The sequence below is a fragment of the Magnolia sinica genome, chromosome 6, assembly GCF_029962835.1.
Source record: "Magnolia sinica isolate HGM2019 chromosome 6, MsV1, whole genome shotgun sequence".
NCBI lineage: Eukaryota > Viridiplantae > Streptophyta > Magnoliopsida > Magnoliales > Magnoliaceae > Magnolia > Magnolia sinica.
Genome location: NC_080578.1, coordinates 9,056,613 through 9,064,999, shown reverse-complemented (window position 1 = coordinate 9,064,999; position 8,387 = coordinate 9,056,613).

The following is an 8,387-nucleotide window of genomic DNA, read 5'->3' as shown; positions in this document are numbered from 1 at the left end:
TTCAAGCCTAAGCTTGGCCCATCAACACCCCTAGTTAAAAGCTATTTCCTTCTTAGGCCCCTGATTTTTCAAGCCTAAGCTTGGCCCATCAACACCCCTAGTTAAAAGCTATTTCCTTCTTAGGCCCCACATTGATAGTTGTTTGTCACCTAATTTGTTCACAAGTGCACAGAAGCATAGATATAAGGATAATGCAAATATCTGCTTAATCCAAAACTTTTGGGTCATTTGCCACTTTAGATCCGGGGGGATTTGTGGGGTTTCAAATCACCTAGTTGTTTGGTAGCATAAAGTCACCGGGGGTTTGAAATCCACGGTGAGAGCTTGCTTGGATTACACCTAAAATCATTTCAATTGTTGCATGTGTAACATGTCAAACCCCCGATGAGAGCATGCTTGGATTACACCGAAAATCATTTCAATAGTTGCATGTGTAACATGTGTGTCACTGTGCTATTATTCTACTGGGCACATGGCCCACTAATGATGTCAAAAACAATTAGATTATTAATGGCATCACCATTAATTACTTTAATGTGATGATCAACGCCGTCCAAACATTGTCCATGTAAATCAACGGTTAAAAATCGTTGGTCAGTCACTCGGATGTGATCTTGTGTTTGTGGCCCATCTAGGACTTGGAATTTCATCATTTTTTGAAAGAGTATATATTTCAGCGGGCTTATTAGAACCATTGTGTCAAAAATTACATAAGTTCACTGCTTAGAGATATTAAAGTTGATTTAGTAATTAAATTCAAACCCCTCCAAATACAATATGAATAGTTACTCTTGGATTAAAGTTGATTATCAATCTATGGTGACAAACACAGCAAGAGGATTTCAAATCCAGGGGTTCCGAGTTGAGAGGGTTTCAAATCAACGCTCCCGAACAACTCTTAAGAGTTCTTCAATGGTAGGTGTTATGAGTAAAAATAGACTAACTAAATAAAAGAGGTCAACTTAGACATCTCAGCGGGACATGAGGTCGACCAGCGTCGGTCATTACTAATGAGCTCCTCAATGGCCAAGGTAGAGATGTCAGCCAAAACCAGCTTGGCCTCGGTCAGCTCAACTCAGCCTCCGTAGGTAAGCTCGGCCTTAGCTGGTTAGGAGCAGGTTAGGTCAGCTCGACTGGTCAGCTCGGCCTCAATAGATCAGCTCGGCTCGGCTAAATCAGTTAGGTACGAGATTCTCTCCCAGTAACACACGATAGGAGTAACCGTCCACGACGTGATTCTTGCGTAACTGTCGGCATCCATCACTCTCTGACATCTTGTGTAATGGCTGAAATTGTGCCTAGAATTACGAACCACACTGTCCTATTTTCACTACAAATAAGAGTCTCATCTACATTGGAAGAGACGCAATATCTCACACTCTCTCTCTCTCTACTAATCAACATAAACTCAGATTCCCTTGACCTAACTTAAGCATCGGAGGGTCCCCCCGCTTATCCAGGGTCTCCTTTGCTCACCCCTTGTGCAGGGCCAGGGTTCGTCGAAGGTTCGTCGCATTGAGTGGAGGGTGATCCAGATTTTGACCTCAACATTTTTTGGCGTCGTCTGTAGGAAATGGAGTAAAAGACCGTTCCTGCTCTACCAAAAAACCGCAATGGCGAAAACAAAGAAGAAAGCTCTAGATGTCATTGTTGTAGCCTAGCGAGAGCTCTTCCTAAAGCATTTGCTGCAGCCAAGTTAGAGCTCTTCCTCGATAGCTCAGCTCGGCCTCAGCAGGTTAGCTTGACCTCGGCAGCTCAACTCGGCCTCAACAGCTCAGCTCGGCCAAGTCAGAGCATTTGCTACGACCAAGTCAGAGCTTTTCCTCTCTTCCTGTAGCATTTGTTACGGCCAAGTCAGAGCTCTTCCTCTCTTTCTGGAGCATTTGTTGCAGCTAAGCGAGAGATCTTCCTGAAGCTTTTGTTGCAGCCACCTCAGAGCTCTTCCTGAATCATTTGCTGCAGCCAAATCAGAGCTCTTCCAAAATCATTTGTTGCAGCCAAGTCAGAGCCCTTCCTCTAGTGTCATACTATTATGGGTAAAAATGGACTGACTAAAGAGAAAAGATCGGCTCAGACATCTCAACGGGACATGAGGTCGGCCGGCGTCGGTCATGACTAATGGCTCCTCAATGGCCAAGGTAGAAATGTCGACCAAAACCAGCTCGGCCTTGGCACCTCTGCTTGGCCTCGCCAGCTCTGCTCGGCCTCGGCAGGTCAGCTCGGCCTTGATAGCTCAGCTCCGCCTCAATAGGTCATCCAGCCTCGGCAGGTTAGCTCGGCCTCGACAAGTCAGCTCAGCCTCAGTCAGCTCAATTCGGTCTCGACATGTCCGCTCAGCTCACCCTCAGTAAGCCAGTTTAGCCTCGACAGAGCAGCTCGGCCTCAACAGGTCTGGTCGACCTCGGTCAGCGAAGCTCGGCCTCAGTCAGCTCAGCTCAGCCTCGACAGTTCAGCTTGGCCTCGGAAGAGCAGCTTGGCCTCATCAGGTTAACTCGGCCTCAACAGGTCAGTTCGGCATCGGCATGTCAGCTCGGCCTCATCAGGTCAACTCGGCCTCAACAGGTTAGTTCGGCCTCGGCAGGTCAGCTCGGCCTCAGTCAGGTCAGCTCGGCCTCGACAGTTTAGCTTGATCTCAACAGGCCCGCTCAGTCTTTAAGGGTTAGCTCGGCCTCGACATGTCAGCTCAGTTCAGCCTCAGCAGGCCATCTTGGCCCCAGCAGAGCAGCTCAACCTCAACAGATTAGTTCGACCTCGGTCAGCTCAGCTCGACCTCGACAATTCAACTTGGCCTCGGCGGAGTAGCTCGGCCTCATCAAGTCAGCTCAACCTTAACAGGTCTCGTCGACCTCGGTCAGCGCAGCTCGGCCTCGGTCAAGTCATCTCAGCCTCGACAGTTCAGCTTGGCCTCGATAGAGCAGCTCGGCCTCATCAGGTCAACTCGGCCTCAACAGGCCCGCTCGACCTCAACAGGTCAGTTTGGCCTCGGTAGGTCAACTCAGCCTCATCAGGTCAACTCGGCCTCAACAGGCCCGCTCGACCTCAACAGGTCAGTTTGGCCTCGGCAGGTCAGCTCGGCCTCGACAGTTCAACTTAGCTTCAACAGGCCCGTTCAGCCTTGACAGGTCAGCTCAACCTCGACATGTCAATTCGCTCTCAACATGGTAGCTCAGCTTGGCCTCAACAGGCCCGCTCAGCCTTGACAGGTTACCTCGACCTCGGCATGTCAGTTTGGCATCGGCATGACAGCTCGGCCTCGACAGGTTAGCTCGGCCTCGACAGTTCAACTCGACCTCGACAGTTCAACTTGGCCTCGACAGAGCAGCTCGATCTCATCAGGTCAGCTCAACTTAGTCTCAACAGGTCCACTCAGCCTCGGCAACTCTACTCGACCTCAGTCAACTCAACTCAACCTCGGTCAGGTCAGCTCAGCCTGAACGTGTCAACTCGGCCTCGACAGCTAACCTTGACAATAAGGCTCATCGGCCAACTCCAACCTTGACATCAAATACTGAGCAACGTATCGACTAGAAGACATGGGGGGCTCTTATCCCGCCCATGGGATGCTAAACGCATGAATATCTACTAGTCCCGGGGACTCAAGACTCCCTTCGACCAGGAGTGCGTCGACTGACCGACCTACTCGACAAGGGTGGCCTCCCTTTTTAAAAGGGAAAAAAGTCTTTTACCATGAATTCTACTATGGAAGATATTCCCCAGATCGGGAAGAAAATCTCTTTTTCTACAATCTGAGCTACACGAACTACCAAGGACTTCTCTTAATATAAGGAAAAAACAGTCTTCATAGTCTTCACGCTACTCGGATCGCGTGATCTACAATGAGGATCTCTTAGTGCAAGAGAAAATAATCCTCCTAAGTAAACTGTTTGGCTCCTCATGAAGGGGTCATTGCAGCCAACTCATCTCTTCAACAAAAGCAAATGACAAGATCAACTGCGAAGGAAGAGCTCACTCCAATGCTCTTACTCGGCTAAAATGTCTGACCTCAACAAAACCAACTTACTTTCCAAGCCCACTACGGGAGCTCAAAAGTAGGAGGCTTATTGTTATGCGTAAAAATGGACTGACTAAAGAGAAGAGGTCGGCTCGGACATCTCAGCGGGACATGAGGTCGGCCAGCGCTGGTCATGACTAATGAGCTCCTCAATGGCCAAGGTAGAGATGTCGGCCAAAACCAGCTCGGCATCCACACCTCTGCTCAGCCTCGTCAGGTCAGCTTGGCCTTGGCAGTACAGCTCCGCCTCAACAGGTCTACCCGGCCTCGGCAGATTAGCTCATCCTCAGTAGGTCAGCTCGGCCTCGGCAGGCCAGCTCGGCTCGGCTGGTCAGTGCGGCTCGACCTCGGTCAGCTTTGCTCGGGCAGATCAATTACGTACAAGATTCTCTGCCACTAATGCACGATAGGAGTAACCACGTATGACGTGATTCTTGCATAATTGTCGGCATCCATCACTCCCTGACATCTCGTGTAATGGCTGAAATTGTGCCTGAAATTACGGACCACAGTCTATCTTCACTATAAATAAGAGTCTCATCTACATTAGAATGTACGCAACATCTCACACCCTCTCTCGACATTCAACTTAGACCCAGATTCTCTTGACCTGACTTAGGCATCGGAGGGTCCCCCGACTTAGCCAGGGTCTCCTTTGCTCACCCCTTGTGCAGGGCCAGGATTCGTTGAAGGTTCGCCGCATTGAGTGGAGGGTGATCAAGATTTTAACCTCAACAATATGTGTTCAAATCTCATTGTTTCCTATTGCGTGGTCCACTTGAGCTTTGGATCTACCTCATTTTTCAGTTCATGCCCTAAAATGAGCTCGTGGAAGGGATGAATGGTGTGAACAGGTAATGTATAACAAGTGGGTCCCACAGCTTTTATTGCCCCGGGTTCAGGGAACGAAATGCATTCCTGTCAACAACGCCTCGGCAAGGATGCTCTAATTACAATGTTTATATATATTTTTTTGGGAATTACAAAAGGAATTGAAAAATCAAATTTTATGAAATTTCGCACAAAATTAGACCAATTAATCAAATAAACATTGAAAGAGGAAAACTTGGATCACCACGATGCTTATTTTTCAACCAAAGTAGTGCAATTTTAAATTACTTCATTGGTTTGTATCATTCACCACCATCACAGCCGTACCGGTATACATCCGACGCACCAATTTCAAATGATACTTTCAACCTTGGTTTGAATGACTTGTGATATTGAAATTGAAATTTTGAGAAAGAAAAAAAAGGAAGGTTTTGACAGAGAGCATGGATACAAGGAAATTAGGTAAATGTCACGTGATAGATGGATAAAAACATGTGGTTTATAGATCTCACCGTACGCATTTCCACGTGAATTTATAACTTTTAAGCATCATTTTACACCGTTTCCTATGGTTTGGTCTACCTAAGTCTTGGATTTGATTAATTTCTAGAATTCAATCAATTCATGGTAAAAAAATTTGGTCGGACCTGATGGGCAGGATGGAACCCATTCACATTCTCTACCACACGGCGATCGGTTAGTTATAGGCATGCTATTGCAGTCCGTGCCAAAAAGTGGGTATGATCACATTACCATGCATGATGTCTCAGTGCCATCCAACCCGTCCATTAGGTGGCCCCTGAATTCTAGGCCTATATCCAAACATTCTCATCCGTATCTAAGGTGGATCAACCAAAGGTAACAATAAGGGAGACTGGGAGGGGACGCCCACCATAGAAACTTCCAGATGAAATGTGGGCCCACCGTTTTTCATACATGCCATCCAACGCATTCATCAGTTGAGTCCCATATGGATTCAGGCGCACAGTACTGAAACTCAAGACATTCCAAAAATTAGATGGGCCACACCAATCGAATATATTGGCTATACGAATGAATGTACATTCTTCCTGTGATATGTCCCACCTGAAATTTTTTAAGAGATGATTCTCTATGTATATACGGTTAACTTGAGATGTCTCACAAGATCACGGTTTGGATTTTGCGAAAACATCAAGGGTGGGCTTCACACAGATCAAGCATACGGTAACGATCATGCATTAGAACGCATGTGATCATTCCCCAATCCCCAGAAATTAAAGTCTAGCATACCGGCTAGCGAACGAGGCCTAGATGCTATCTCACGGAAATTCTCTACCATGCATGTGACAGTTTGGAAGTTTTCGAAAGTTGGCCCCACTGCCCATATATGCCAGAAACATACGAGCGGTGTCGATTCTCTGAAAATGAATGGTTAACACAAAAGTGGCCGGGGTCGAAGTTCATCAGCTAAAGATCCATTCCACAGGATGCAGTTTTTGACCCATGGACCATATATGGTGGGATCACCTCTTAAATGGCTCTAGTTATTACCCCAGACAACAGTAGTCCAGATTCTATCCAGGTCATTTCCCCTTCATATCTACAACAGTTATTTTCATGAGGTGCAAACTACATCAGTCCTACCGTGATGTGTATGACATTGTAAACATCTCACCTTGTGTGGGATGATAAATTGTAGAAAGATTAAGCTGTTTGTTACTTTGTATTTTTATTTTTCCAAACCAAGTCTAATTTCATACTTAAACTTGGCTCAAAAACCGAGCCCAATTGCAGGCCGAAAATCAAATTCAAAGCTAAGACTTAATCCTAAGCCAAGTCAAGTTCTAAGTTTAAGCCAAGTCCTAAGCCAAAACTCAACTAAATACACGCCAAAATTGGACTAAATATAAGTTAAATATAAATTAAATTCAACCCAAATTTAGACCTCAAATCTAAGTCCGTACCCATGCTGGACCTACTTCTAACCCTAACCAAAATCTCATAAGCATCCACAAAGCCCACATGCATTGTGTCGCAAGGGTAGGGGAGAGAGAGAAGTGCATCTTTCACCTTAGATGTTGTGCTTGGACTCAAATGACCAAGTTAACCTTAGCTAATGAGAAGTTGTATCGTAGCACTCCCATTTCATCAGCCAATTAGAGCTGTCCAAACCCTTATTTATCCTCCAACTTCATCCAAATTACCAATAAACCACCTACCTCAACTATAAATACCCCCTCCTCACCAATTTCTACACATAAACATACATCAAGAGGAGAGGAGGAAGATGGCTCTCATCCAACCTAGCCCACTAGCCCAAGCATAGCCTATCATTATTAACCAACATAACCTATATTTCATAATTACTCATCCAACCTAGCCCATCTAGCCCAAGCGTAGCCCTTCATTCATAATTACTAGCCTAGCCCTTCCTCTCCAACCAACATAACCTATATTTCACATCCTACTTACTTCACCTAACCCATTTTACCCAGATGGATCTAAAAATGACAAATCCTTCCCTCAAGACATTTGTAGGAATAGATTATGAGGCATGGCAACTGGGTGTGTACACGAACCGAGCTAGCTCGATTAGCTCGCTCGACTCGACTCGAAAAAGCTCGATTTGACTCGGTTCGAAGTTGAGTTTAAGCCGAGTTGAGCTGATTTTTTGAGCTCGAAAATGAGTTAGAGCCGAGTTCAAGCAGGCTCCAGCTCAACTCGACTCAGATCAAATCCATCTCAAATCAAACTCGGATCGAACTAGTTCGGTGACTCGGTTCCTTTGCCATTGATGTTGCTCACCAACTGTTTGATAAAATGACTCAACGAAATGTGGCTGGTGGCAAGGAAGGTTTGTACATGAAACAAATGTTATATTTTAAATTATTTTAAAATAATTTAGTGTTTCAAAATATCCGTTGGGATGGACCATGGCTATGGCCATAGGTGCGCATGTGCCCTACGAATGTGTCTTTTCACTGAAAAGTTATATCCTTTCAATTTTTGTTTTGAAAAGTTGTGTCTTTTGAAACCTAAGGGCCGTACTACTTGGGTTTAAACCCAATAGTCACAACCCTTTATGAAAGGGTGTCTTCACAAAGTCTATAAATAAACTCTCTCATCTGTTTTAAATAAGTAAGAAAAAGTTTGTTTTATATTAAAAGTACGGTGTAAGTGTTTTCTAATTCGGGTTAAGACTACAAAATGGTTCGAGCCCGTGTACAGTGAGTGCACCGCTAGGACCGGGTCATAGTCGTTGTATCCTGGAGGTCGATTGCTCTGGAAACCTATTGCACTTGGGACGCTGTCCAAGGGGAGCAAATTCAATTTCAAGCCGAGTGACTCATGTCACGCCTTGACTTCTATAAACCGATAAGTTTTCTCTTTTTCTCAATTTAAATTTATTTTATTTAAATAGTTTTTCAAACTCCATATCCCAACAATCTTGAAATCGAATATGTTTGAAAAACTATTTAAAAATTATGGTTGCATCTATCTGGTTGGAATAATCCAAAATGAAACCACTCCAACCTGATTTGTGAGCCATGACCCATATAAT